Raw genomic sequence first — 13,896 nt, forward strand, 5'->3', positions numbered from 1 at the left:
ACCGAAAGAGAAACCTCGCTTTGAATCAGGGGCTGGCGGGGCGCAACCCCTCGTCGTTGCGCGCGCAAAAGCGGAGTTTACCTCCCCCGACGGCGGGCGCCACCCTGTGCACGCCGCCGGCCAGCTCCTTCGTTCCCCCGGCGGTAGGTCAGCCGAGCGCCTCGCCTCTGCTGCCCACTAAACAACCTGGAAACACGTGGGCAGCCTGGCGAAGTTTGGGGATTGCAGCCGCTCGGCAGTTGCTGCTGCCCGGCGCGCGTTTGGAGAGCCGCGTTCGCCCTCGTGCGCTGCTGCTGCTGCTTCCTTCTCCACGGAGGGATCCCGGCGCCAGTCCTACCCAGCTCCGCTGCGGCACAGAGGTGAGCGAAGTTCCCGTCCTCTGGGCTCAGCGAGCTGCTTTCCCGCTACTTCTCTTATACGAGCGTCGCGATCATGTGCGCAAAGCCAGCCCCGCGGTTGCTGAGGGTGATTCCTCCGGCGCTCGCCCGGAGGCAGCGGTAAGCAGATGGCGCTGTGCGCCACAGCATTTTCCCTTGGCCGCCGCCTTCTGAGGCCTTGCTGCTCCTGCTGCGGTCGAGCTGCTGCCTTTCTCCCAATGCCCCAGGTCAGGCATCTTAGAAACTTCTTTCCCACCAGCAGCAGCTGGAAGAGGCAGTGTGGTGGGCCAGGCTTCACCGGTGGCATTGCTGCCTGTCGTGTGCGTACCAGTTAAGGAGGGTGGGAGCCGGTGACTCGCAGGTCACTGGTAAAACACGTGTTTTTGCATATCCCCGTTTCAATCCCACAGTCGAGAAGAGCTGTCTGAGACCAGGGGAAAATGCTGCCCATCAGAAAAAAAGATGCCTCGGTCATATCATTGTCCCATGAGCTTGGTGGATTAAGTGATCTGATTCATTATGAACTAGGTTTCAACATTGCCCACTTAAAACACAGCTAGGCCATTCTTTTTTCTCAATTCTAATGGAAGCTGGTTTGGGGATAAAGGCATGAAAACACAGCATTTCGATAGCTATGGATTGTAGCTCCTTTACTGCGAACACTACTTTCCAAACCATGAGGGAAGTAGAGACCAAATGACACATATAAAGACCTACATTGGCTCCCAGTACGTTTCCAAGCACAATTCAAAGTGTTGGTGCTGACCTTTAAAGCCCTAAACGGCCTCAGCCCAGTACAGTGGTACCTCGGTTTAAGTACACAATTGGTTCCTCGAGTTACAGACACAATTGGTTCCGGAAGTCTGTACTTAACCTGAAGCGAACTTTCCCATTGAAAGTAATGGAAAGTGGATTAATCCGTTCCAGACGGGTCTGCGGAGTACTTAAACTGAAAGTACTCAAACCGAAGCAAACTTAAACCGAGGTATGATTGTATACCTGAAGGAGCGTCTCCACCCCCATCATTCTGCCCAAACACTGAGGTCCAGCGCCGAGGTGGTAGTGCCCACCATAGCTGCCAAATTTTCCCTTTTCTCACGAGGAAGCCTATTCAGCATAAGGGAATTTCCCTTAAAAAAGGGAGAACTTGGCAGCTATGGTGCCCACCCTGTGGAACGCACTCCCATCAGATATCAAGGAAATAAACAACTACCTGACTTCTAGAAGACATCTGAAGGCAGCCCTGTTTAGGGAAGTGTTTGATGTTTTATTGTGTTTTTAATATTCTGTTGGGAGCCGCCCAGAGTGGCTGGGGAAACCCAACCAGATGGGTGGGGTATAAATATTATTATTATTATTATTTATTTATTGGTGTATGTGCATTCTAGAATCATAGAGTTGGAAGAGACCACAAGGGCCATCCAGTCCAACCCTCTGCCAAGCAGGAAACACCATCAAAGCATTCATGACAGATGGCTGTCAAGCCTTTGCTTAAGGACCTCCAAAGAAGGAGACTCCACCACACTCCTTGGTAGCAAATTCCACTGTCGACCAGCTCTTACTGTCAGGAAGTTCTTCCTAATGTTTCGGTGGAATCTTCTTTCTTGTAGTTTGAATCCATTGCTCTGTGTCCGCTTCTCTGGAGTGTCCCCGGCTTTATTGATTTTTTTTTTTGTAACCTTAGCCTAGGGCAGTGATGGGCAACCTTTTGAGCCTGGTGTGGCAAAATTCGCCAAAAAACTGAGCATAACTCGGGTGGTGTGTCACTTCGAGAAAAAAATCCATAATTTAACGATATTTATAGTTTAAATAACAAAAATTTATAATTGTAATATATAACTGTATTTAATAAACCAAAAACTAAGTATTTAACCAAACCAAAACCAAAAAACCCTTATTTATCACAAAGTGCTCAGAGTTGTTGAGCTTTCTGGGGAGAGCTGCTAACCTTTGGAGGTTTTTTTTGGGGGGGTGCCCCAAAACTGCTGTGCTTTTTTGGGGGGAAAGAGAACAGAAATAAATGACGAATAATACCTTCGCTGGAACTAACACGCAGCACCGACATAGCCTGCCAAAGCACCAAAAAAAAAACCTAGCACAGAACGGGTTAAAAAACGAACGCTGTTATACCCAATCATCGTCTGCCAAAGCGCCAGGAAAAACAGCACAGAAAAGGTTTAAAAACCAATCTCTGGCTACCAGCAACAACAACAACAAAAAAGAACCCGGGTTTTAACAGCGGAGACAAGCTGTAGCGTGAGGAGGAGCGGGAGAACAAATGGGGGGGGGCCAACAACAACAGTGCAAATGGGCCGATGGGGCGCGTGCCAGCAGTGAGGGCTCTGTGTGTCACGTCTGACACGCGTGTCATAGGTTCGCCATCACTGGCCTAGGGGGCAGGCACCAGAGGCATCACAACTATGACAAAGGGAAATGAGCAGAACAGAAGGCAAGAGGCACACAGGGTAACAAATATCGGCCTTGCACAGCGTGCTGCTGAAATTTGAAAGACCAGGGTCTGCCCCTGTACAGTCGACACACGGAGGAACGCGCTGCATTGGCCCTGACCCATGAAGCGCTGGGGTGAAAGACGTAACTCTGCTCCCGCCGAGGGCGCTGAGGTAGTTTCACCCTGGCTACTTGTGGGGCAGGGCCAATGCAGCTCGTTCCTTCCTCCACGTTACAACATCGTGATGTATCTTTATACAGTGGTACCTTGGTTCTCAAACATTCATCCCGTCCCGGGAGCTTCCTGCACTCAAGCGAAGTCGCATCAGACGTTCAGCTTCCAAAATACTTTCACAAACTGGAACACATAGTTCCAGGTTTGCAGCATTCGGGAGCCAATTTGTTCGACAACTAAGCTGTTCGAGAACCAAGGTACCACTGTAGTGTGATGTTTAGCTGGTGATACATTGCAGTGTTGAACATCTGATAGCACATAGCAGTTGGTAACCAGCAAGTCAAGACATCTACTTAAGCCTTGCCGATGGATTAATGTCTTAAGTTGGTGGTATCAAGCGGTAGATTCCTACCTCCTGACAGGGCCGGCTGAAAGCATTTTGGCATGAAGCAGAAGTCCATTTTGACTGGGCACTTACAGTGATGATGGTAACCACTGGTATGGGTATCATCACCTTTACTGCCCGTGGCAGCTATTTTGTGGTGGCACCCACAACACTTTTTTCAAGATGTGAGTACTGGTATCTCATTTGTTTCTATATATATACCAGTAAAAAGAATAGCAGTGAATGCAACTCAGAAGGAAACTACCCAAACACATGCTGGAAGTGTCAAAAAGAATGAGGGAGATGGGGGGAAATGATTAACTTCTATGAAGAGTGTAAGGTGGCAAAAATTACTGGGCCACCCCCCCCCAATAAATTATGTGAATAATAATAATAATAATAATAATAATAATAATAATAATAATAATAATAGTTTTATTATTTATACCCCGCCCATCTGGCAGGGTTTCCCCAGCCACTCTAGGCGCTCCCAACAGATTAAAAACAGAATAAAACATCAAACATTAAAGCATTCCCTTTTGATGTCTTCTAAAAGTCAGATAGTTGTTTATTTTCTTGACATCTGGTGGGAGGGCGTTCCACAGGGTGGGCACCACTACCGAGAAGGCCTTCTGCCTGGTTCCCTGTCACCTCACATCTCACAGTGAGAGAACCACCAGAAGGCCCTCGGAGCTGGACCTCAGTGTCACACAAAGGGATAGCAATTGCAGTGGTACCTCAAGTTACAGACACAATTGGTTCCGGAAGTCTGTACTTAACCTGAAGCGTACTTAACCTGAAGCGAACTTTCCCATTGAAAGTAATGGAAAGTGGATTAATCCGTTCCAGACAGGTCTGCAGAGTACTTAAGTGTGGTGTAGTGGTTAAGAGCGGTAGACTCGTAATCTGGGGAACCGGGTTCGTGTCTCCGCTCCTCCACATGCAGCTGCTGGGTGACCTTGGGCTAGTCACACTTCTTTGAAATCTCTCAGCCCCACTTACCTCACAGAGTGTCTGTTGTGGGGAAGGAGGGGAAAGGAGATTGTTAGCCGCTTTGAGACTCCTTCGGGTAGTGATAAAGCAGGATATCAAATCCAAACTCTTCTTCTTCTTCTTCTTAAACGGAAAATACTCAAACTGAGGTATGACTGTAAAATTGGGGGACCAAGATGAGGTTATGTTGAAATGGAAGCCAATTTATTCATTATTCCAGAAGAAATACTTTGCTTCCCCATTCCCAGGGTGACTTCATAATGTTTTAAGGTGTTTATCCTATTATGCATTTATGTTATATAATTACACTATTTTAATGTCCATAACAATATATGTGAAATATTTAATAAAATGCCGATTAATAAGTTTGAGTTTTATATATCTCTTGTGCAACAAGTTGACAATTTTTCATATCTTTTTTAAAAAGTCATACTGAATCTTGAAGCTGGGAGCCTTTCTTTGGCTGAAGAGATGGGTAAAAAGATTTTGAATAAATAAGCAAATTAAAGTCCCGCTACAATCTCTGGATATTTTAAGACTGCCGTCCTACACACACTTAGGCAGTAAATCATATGGAGTTCAGCCAAGCAATTCTATGTGCTTAGAATGGCACTGCATGTCAGACTGAATGGGATAAGCACATTTTTTAAAAAAAACAACAATTTGCTTCTTTTTGGCCTCAGAAGCAACTGATACCAAGAAAATTAAAATGCAATACATTGTTGTTGGTCTTGGCAATGGGCTGCATTTTTTTGAGCAGTGACATAGTCACCCTTTTAATTTTTTTTTGAAACCTTCCCTTTAGGAAATCTTTGGGAGCAACAAACCCCTTGTAGCATAGCTCCACCGATTATGCTCTTGTGGAAGAACTATGCAACAGAAAAAGATTAACAATGGATTGAAAAGTCAAATGAGGGTATCGTAGGATCTACAGCTGCCATCTGGGGGAAATTCTCCATTTTGTTCCGATGATAAATGAAACAGGAAACAATCCAGCAGCTATTGTTGTCATAATAATGTAATAATTTGTTTGGATAAATTGTTATAATTGTTACACAACTGTGCCTTTCACTCATACACACAATCATAAGTACAATCGTACCTTGGTTCTCGAACGTAATCCATTCCAGAGGTCCATTCGATTTCCCAAAACTTTCGAAAACCAAGGCGCGGCTTCCGATTGGCTGCAGGAGCTTCCTGCACTGAATCAGAAGCCGCGTCAGATGCTCAGGTTACAAAGAACATTCGCAAACCGGAACACTTACCTCTGGGTTTTCAGCATTTGGGAGTACCAAGGTGTTCGAGAACCAAGTTACGACTGTACATAAGAAGAGCGGTTGGATCAGGCCAATATCCCATCTCATTCAGCATTCTGATCTCACAATGTCCCAAGCAGTTGCCTTTGGGAAATCAGAGCAGGACCCAACAGCAAAATCCCTCTCTTCTCCTGTGGTTTCCAGCAGCCCGTATTCAGAAGCATTGCCGCCTAAAACAGTCTTGTTTTAGCTACTTATAAATTGTTTTCCATTTTCTTTTCATAGTTTAGGGGGCTCCTGCGACTTTGTCTGTTCTTATTCAGCAGCTGAAAGGGGCCATTGAAGGAAATGTCTTCTCCCTGCTCCTTAGATGTTGTCGCTGTTGCTCTTGAAGTCGACCGCACCGAAAGCATTGAATTGTGTCTGGATCATGCCCATTCATAAACGTTCCCTGCTGACTTGTCAATTAGTGACCTCCCCGTCTCCATCTAGCAAGGGTTGTGGCCCTTCTTTGTTCTGTGTGTCGTGCCAATCTGTTGGCACGGAATAAATGCCAAATAGCAGGAGTCATCGTAGAAAATGGCCAACACAGCCAAGTAAAGGTCAGCTTCAACATTTGAAAGTATACTCGGAAACCCTCCATCAATCTGTGTTGTCTGTTTGGCTAGGTTAATCATGAGCCTACAGTTCCAAATGTTCAAAGTTTAGGGAAGCTTTTAATGTTTGATGGATTTCTGTATTTTAGAATTTCTGTTTTGTTGGAAGCCGCCCAGAGTGGCTGGGGGAACCCGGCCAGATGGGCGGGGTATAAATAATAAATTATTATTATTATTATTATTATATTATTATTATCAAGGTTTCAGAGCACGTTCCCACCAAAAAAAAAAGCTTTCATTGGGGAGTGTTTATAGAAATACGTCCCAGGGGCATACGCCCTCAGGTTTTTGTGCATTGCAACATTTTGTTCCAAAGTGGAACAAAATGGGAGCACACGGCTAGAGCAGCCCCAAACCTGGATATTTTATAGCAATATGGAAGCAATATGGAAGCGGACTGGCAGCTCTGGAGATCAGAAATGTATTCCCCAATCCTCCATCCCATTCCAGATGACTTGCTATAAACCAAGGATGGAGAGACTTTGGCCCTTCAGATGTTGTTGACTCCAACTTCCAGCATCCTTGACCATTGGCTCTGCTGGCTAGGGGTGCTAAGACTTGGGAGGCCAATGTTGGGGGGGGCACAGGCTCCCCATGCCTGAGAGAGGCTGAGGGGCCTATGCCAGTTCAGTTTCCCCTTTTCTTCTACCTTTTTATTTTTGTTTTCAGCTGCCTCATCAACATTTCATGATTCAAACTGCGCTCACTCAAACATTTGACTTGTAGACTTGGGTGAGTGAGAGTGAGAGTGTCTCCGAGTTTTAACATGATTTGGGAATTCAAAAGGTATTTGGGTTAAATTAATATAATTTAGTTTTGCTTGGTTAGTAGAATGTGTTTAAAAGTGCATAAAAATCATTGAAAGTGATTGCCAAGTTCTTGCAGTTATATATTATTACTATTTAGCATTACCTAAATTAAAATTCTTTGGTTTTTGGAAAGCAGCTTATGTGCTTCTTCATCAAATGTAGACTTAACAAGCTAAACGCTGTCCAGTCACAAAAATAATAGCAGATTTGAATTCCTCACATCAAAAGATAATATTTTTAAGACCCCCTCACTAGAGAAATGTGCAAAAAATTTAGTTTCACCTCCTAAAGTGACACAACTTACAGTGCCATCCATATGTTCCATGCATGGAAGAACCCTGTATGTTATTAGTTCCATTTATTAGTTGCCATAGGCGACTTGGAACAAGACTGGTTAAAAACGTCCAATATTGTCAGCACCAATTTTAAATGTATAAAAACAAAACCACAACAAACTGGACAAGCTACAGAACCTACCTCTATAAGCAAAACAACAGCAACTGGCAGAATTCTACTGAATCTGAATTTTTCGTCAGGAAAAGCGCTCGTTCTGTGTGTGTGTGTGTGTGTGTGTGTGTGTGTTTTCTCTGCCCGGTGTGGGGAGGGGAGAAGCAACCAGAAGGGACAATGGCCACAACACACTCTCAAAATTACTGTATCTGAAGAAGTGTGCATGCACACGAAAGCTCATACCAAAATAAAAACTTAGTTGGTCTTTAAGGTGCTACTGAAGGAATTTTTTTATTTTACTTCGATCCAGACCAACACGGCTACCTACCTGTAATCAAAATTACAAATTTGCCTATGGGTCAGGAAGGGCCAACAATGTGGTATGCTGAACATGCCTATACCACAACATCCCTGTTTTGCAAAAAAAAAAAAAAAAAACTTGTAATGCTTCACTGGACAGCGAAATGCAGATTTTTGCCAACTGATAATAGCAAAGGGAGTTTGAAAAGAATCTTGGACAATTAACAATGTTTGATAAGCTCCTGACAAAGTGTTTTGACAAAGAGGCTACAGGCCCTGTGGGGCTTGCCAATGGATTTTTTTGGAAACCGCAGAACTATACAGATTCAGCAGTTAAGCAAGCGGCACAAAGTGAAGTCTCACAGCTCTGAAACTCTAAGGCCAGTTAAGGGATATCTGTGAAGGTTACAGCAGGTAGAAATTGACCCATCACCGCACGTTCAGCATGATCCAGACACAGAATTGTAGAGTAGGAAGAGTTGTTTTTCTTCTGCCTTAAAGCAGTAGTTGCGATCAAACAAGACTAGAATGACAACAAAAAAATATGGACTAGTGTGCGGGGGGGGGGGGGGAATCAGAAAAACAAGCAACATACTGGTTCTAATATTAATACTTAAAGGTAAAGGACCCCTGACTGTTAAGCTCAGTCGCAAACGACTCTGGGGTTGCGGCGCTCATCTCGCTTTAGTGGCCGAGGGAGCTGGTGTTTGTCCAGTTAGTTTTTTCGGGTCATGTGGCCAGCATGACTAAGCTGCTTCCGCAGTGCACGGAAACACTGTTTACCTTCCTGCCAGAGTGGTACCTATTTATCTACTTGCACTTTGGGGGCTCCATTTCTTATATGCAACCAATGACCATTCCTGCTCTCTGCTTCCTGTACTTTAACCAGTTAACAGTTCATAAGAGGTCCTGTCCTGTTGTCCCAAGACTACTAAGTTTGCTCATGAGCATTTGGTGAGGAATTTAATAAACAGTAATTTGAAAGTCCAAGTATACGATGTCTAGGAGATCACCTGTATCGACATGATAATTCTCAAAAAAATCTAAAAGGTTAGAGAGCCGACTTATTTACAGAATCCACACCTCTTCTTCTTTAAGAAGATTAGTTCTTCTACATGCATTAAATATATATACTGTACTGTATATATATTATTATGATTTCCATTAGTTTACCCAGAGCAGACATTATGCCAACTCATCTTTATTTTAATAATAACATTAATAACCCCATCTCTCTTTTTTAAAAATGGTGTTTGTCCACTTCCTAGTCTTCTGGTGCGGAGACTGGTCTAAGTTACATGTTTTTTATTAGATGATCAGCAATTTCACATCTAAGTTCTGCCTACCATGCAGATTCCTAAGTGGGGAATAACCAATATATGCTGAAGTCATAACTGCTATTCTTTTGACATCTAGAGGGAGCATTGCTTCAACAAGAGTGATAAAACAGTGGTTGATATGATAACACTAATAAATACAACTCATGATTTTCAAGCATTGATATGGTCTTGGCTGTAATGGACCATGCATTCCCCCCCCCCCAACATTACCAAGGCTTTTACAGTATTAAATGAGCTATTTTGTACCCCTTATTTCATTAACTATGTGACTTGGCTGTTTGCATTCCTAGCTGGTCCAAACCCATCTCCCCCAGTCTGAGGCTGGTTCCAATGCATCCCCCATTGCTCAGTTCCGTAGCATCTCTTTCTTGGTTTGCTCTTTTTAGAACCGCTAGCCAGAGAGAGGTGGTCTTTTGTTGTCTTGGAGGATCTGCTTTCCCAAATGAATTTTGCTAGGCTGCCACGTGGACATTTAAGAGGATTGGCTTGGCTTCTCCATGACCAGGTGCACTGAATGAGCAGGAAAATTTTGTAGGGAGAGAGTACCATCCATTGGCATTAAAATATTTAAAATCACAGATGGGCAAACTGTAGCACCCAGAAGCCCTTGGAAATAACCCGTTATTTAATCTCATCAGAGTTCCTTCCTCTTGATCAGTTCCTTTTTTATTTTTCTTGTTTTAAAAGTCTGCTTTCCCTTCTTCCTGTCCACTTTCAGAACAATCGGAAGGGGCGGTGTTTTATTTGATAATATAAAATGGAAAGTTTTTCTTTTTCTCTTAATCCTGATTGGTATGGCTTGGGAAAAACAAATGTTTCCTCCCAGCAGTCGTAAGAACAAATTAGGTAGGAAACAAATTACTTTCACTTGCTTTCCGGAGAGCAGTTGCCGTATTGGTCTCTTGTAATAAAAACACAAAAGAAATAAACTTAGTTCAGAATAGACCTGCATAGGCTTGAGAACTGAAGCAGGGTGCTGTCATAGCTGTCCCAGATCAGGAAGGCATGTGTCTGATAGTTTACTCTTTACTGACAAGAAAAACACTTAACAGCAGCTTCCACAGTGTTGCAGATACACACGCTTCTAGCCTCTATGCAGTAGTCTATAGGTCTGGGCCCTATGAAGCAGCTGCATCAACAGTGAGGCACCTCCCCTCTTCCTGCTTATGTACCCTGCTCTGACAGGATGCATCCTGAGACTTCCCCTGCATCGAAGTTATCACTGCTCTACTCTTTTCATGCCCCTTCTGGTTCTAGGAGACAGCAGGTATGGGGAAGGGAGGGAGTTTATCTACTCATCTGTCGGCTCAACAGCCTCTTCTTCTTTCCACCGCATCTGGTGCACCTTCTTACGTCCTGTTATGCCTTAACTCTCCCTCCTCTCCTGGCTCCAGCTTTGCAGGCGATGCCAGCCTCCATATATCACTGGGCCAGCCTCCATATATCACTGGTCCCCTCTTTTGGGTCACTCCCCTGGTCCCCTGCCTCTGCCACACACTCTGTAGGGCCCTGCCAGGTGTCGGGCTTTTGGAGACAGAGACAAGAGTGGAAATTGCTGGTGTTTGTTTATTTGTCCCATCTATGGAATGCAAATCAATCCTGCTAATACAATTGGTATTCACTGCTGTTGCTTTCAGTCCAGTCCACTATTGATACACAGTTGATTATAACCCTCCCCTGTTTGTATTGCTTTTTCCTCTGCACTGAATTGAATGGAATGGGATTGCCACAATGGCAATGTAACTTACAAAATTATGTGAGTTGCATCGTTTTGCCTCATCAGACAGTGAGACACATACCAGTAGCATCGTTTTTGGCAGAAAAAATGCAGCAGAACAGAAACAGCGCTGCGGGCAAGAAACGCAGCGTGAAATGAAAAACGATTCCTTTTTGCATCACTAGCGGGATGAACTTTTCTTCAGATTAGTTATTCCAGACCACGCCTGTCTCAGGCTCTGCCCAACAGACTGCCATTAGCATGCAGCCCCCAACAGATCACCCATAAGAGGGAATGACAGGTGAGTGGCTTCCCACCTGTGCTTCTGGCCAGAAAGCTGCTAGCCTTCTGTATATAGTATATATATTGGGCAAGATTGCCTAACATTTTGCTCAATACAGGCCAGCTCCCTATATTCTTTTGGTTGGAAATGGCACTTAGCATGGGCAGCTGCCTTTGCAGCATTTGTGTATTGCGCATGCCTTGTTGAGTGTGTGTTGGTGACAGCTTTCCTGCTGCTCGTTTTACATTGAGTACTTTGTTTAAAAGCTTGTATTTATTTCTCTATTTCGCTTTTGCTTCAAACAGCACATCAGCAAGACTTTTCCCCGACTTCACAATTTGTTTAATACTCCCGCACCCACTGCAGATACCTTTCCGGGGGAGCACAGGAGTTGCCTAAATAAATGAATAAATAAATAAAGCCCGAAGGCAACAATTTTGTTGGCAGTGGGTGTTGCTTTTCAGCTCTGAACTGGCACACACAGGCTCCAAGTAGTCCAAGTCTCTCTTTCGGTAATAGAATTGAAAGATAAGCTATATAACAAGATATTGTTTTGATTGAGCTTTCTCTCGCAGTTTGCGAAGGGTGAAACACTGAGCCAAGAGCTGCTGCCAGGGTGCTCGTCCAGAGTCCCAAATGGACCCCACTCGGGGCCTGGTCACATGACATTATGCTTCCAGATTAGTTAGTCAGAGATTCCAACTAAACATCAGGAAAAACTTTATGACAGTAAGAGCTGTTCAACAGTGGGACAGTCTCTCTCCCTTGGGAGGTTATGGACTCTCCTTCCTTTGGAGGCCTTTAAGCAGAGGTTGGATGGCCATCTGTCATGGAGATTCCTGCATTACAGGGGTTTGGACTAGATGACCCCTGGGGCCTTTTCCAACTCTACAATTCCGTGATTCTAATGGCTATATCTGGTTTTGTAGAACGAATTTCTGTTCTTGAGATCTGAAGGCATGGACAAGGCACTTGGAGGAGTATGGTCTATCTCCACCAACTGCTAACTTGATTTCCCTGACTTCTATAACCTGCAGTGGAAGGGAGGTGATCAAGTGGGTTCAGGATGCTATAAATGCCTCTTTGTGAGATGTAGGGTTGCCAGACTCAATAGAGGACAGGACTTCTGTGCCTTTAATTGCCCTGCTCTCTTTTGAGTCTGGAAACCTTAAAGAGAAACCAGCTGGTTTCTCTTTAAGGTTTCCAGACTCAAAAGAGAGCAGGGCTAATTAAAGGCACAGAAGTCCTGTCCTCTATTGAGTCTGGCAACCCTAGTGAGATGGGATAGCCCCAACCCTCTAAAAATAGGCAATAGTGAGACAGCTGCTGAAGAAGCTGTTTTGGAGTTCAAATCGCGATAATCAATAGGCCACACATATCCCCTTCTTAGTTAAGGCACTTAGTAGTTGGTTGCTGTGCAACTCCAACCACTCTTGGATGAGACTTGAGCACCTGAAGCCATTTCAATCAAAGGAAAACAACACATTGTGATGAGTCCTGAGACACTATACCCTTAATTTCATTTGTAAAACTGGTACCTAAGGGTAGCTCCATGTATTTTTGTTGCAGAATGGAGGACTGTAGAAGAACCTTTTGATACTTCGATGCATTAAACATGATCACAGTTGAATTCATGTATTGATTCAAATTAGCTCTGAGTGCTCACTGGAAGGACAGATCCTGAAGCAGAGGCTCCAATACTTTGGCCACCTCATGAGAAGAGAAGAATCCTTGGAAAAGACCCTGATGTTGGGAAAGATGGAGGGCACTAGGAGAAGGGGACGGCAGAGGATGAGATGGTTGGACAGTGTTCTCGAAGCTACCAACATGAGTCTCACCAAACTGCGGGAGGCAGTGGAAGACAGGAGTGCCTGGCGTGCTCTGGTCCATGGGGTCACGAAGAGTCGGACACGACTAAACAACAACAACAAATTGATTCACAACCTGATGTTTGTACTGAAAGGTGTGGGTGTGTTAAATAGTGGGGGTCAAGGAGCATAAGAGATAGCCTTTGCTAATGAAATTAGGAAGACGTCTGTCTATACAGAATCGACACATGTAGAAGAATGTGTGTATTAGATTTTTAAAAAACCAAGACAGCAGTGCATCCAAGATTATATCTGTTGAAAGCAACTGGGCCCAAAAAATTTCTCGACCACTACTATATGCAGAACTTGCATGTAGGAAGTCGAACCATAAATTCTACAATCCCATGCACACTTAGTAAAGGGTTATGTTGCTGTTGCTATTGTTGATTTCATTTACGAATCACTTCCTATGAAACATCTCAAAGTGATTTCACAATACACTATATCACAATTGCAGATATAAAAACAATTTCAAATCCAATACAGATGCTGAGCGGGATAAAAACATCCACTTAGCTTGTTGAAAAAGGATTGTCTTCAACAGACGTCCAAATGACCAGAGAGAAGGCAACTGTCTGGTATGTAACAGGAGGGAGTTCCAGTGGGTCAGTGCTGCCACACTAAAGGCCTGATTCTGGCATTTCAGGACCTCCTGAAAAGATGCTATCTGCAGAGTACAAGTTGGAACAAAGAGGAAGCATAATCTTTCCCTACCAACTACTTATTCAAACCCCTAACACCCTTCCCTCAATGGGATTCTAGAAAGAGCAGGATGGCCCAAATAGCCATCAGTCAGAATATTCCGTCAATGCTATCTAGACCTTCATGTTCTGAGTTCA

General features: G+C 44.1%; 1 protein-coding gene across 1 annotated transcript in view; it reads right to left on the minus strand.

Moving 5' to 3' along the window:
• The window catches only part of RSPO2 (R-spondin 2), a 99,077-nt gene extending 98,634 nt beyond the window's left edge, over positions 1-443 (minus strand). Inside the window, exon 1 of the mRNA XM_035125310.3 lies at positions 82-443. The gene's annotated coding sequence lies outside the window, so the exon portion shown is untranslated. The remainder of the gene's footprint in view (positions 1-81) is intronic.
• Positions 444-13,896: the final 13,453 nt, after the last annotated feature.

The sequence above is a fragment of the Zootoca vivipara genome, chromosome 8 (genome assembly GCF_965207765.1).
Source record: "Zootoca vivipara chromosome 8, rZooViv2.hap1.1, whole genome shotgun sequence".
Lineage (NCBI taxonomy): Eukaryota > Metazoa > Chordata > Lepidosauria > Squamata > Lacertidae > Zootoca > Zootoca vivipara.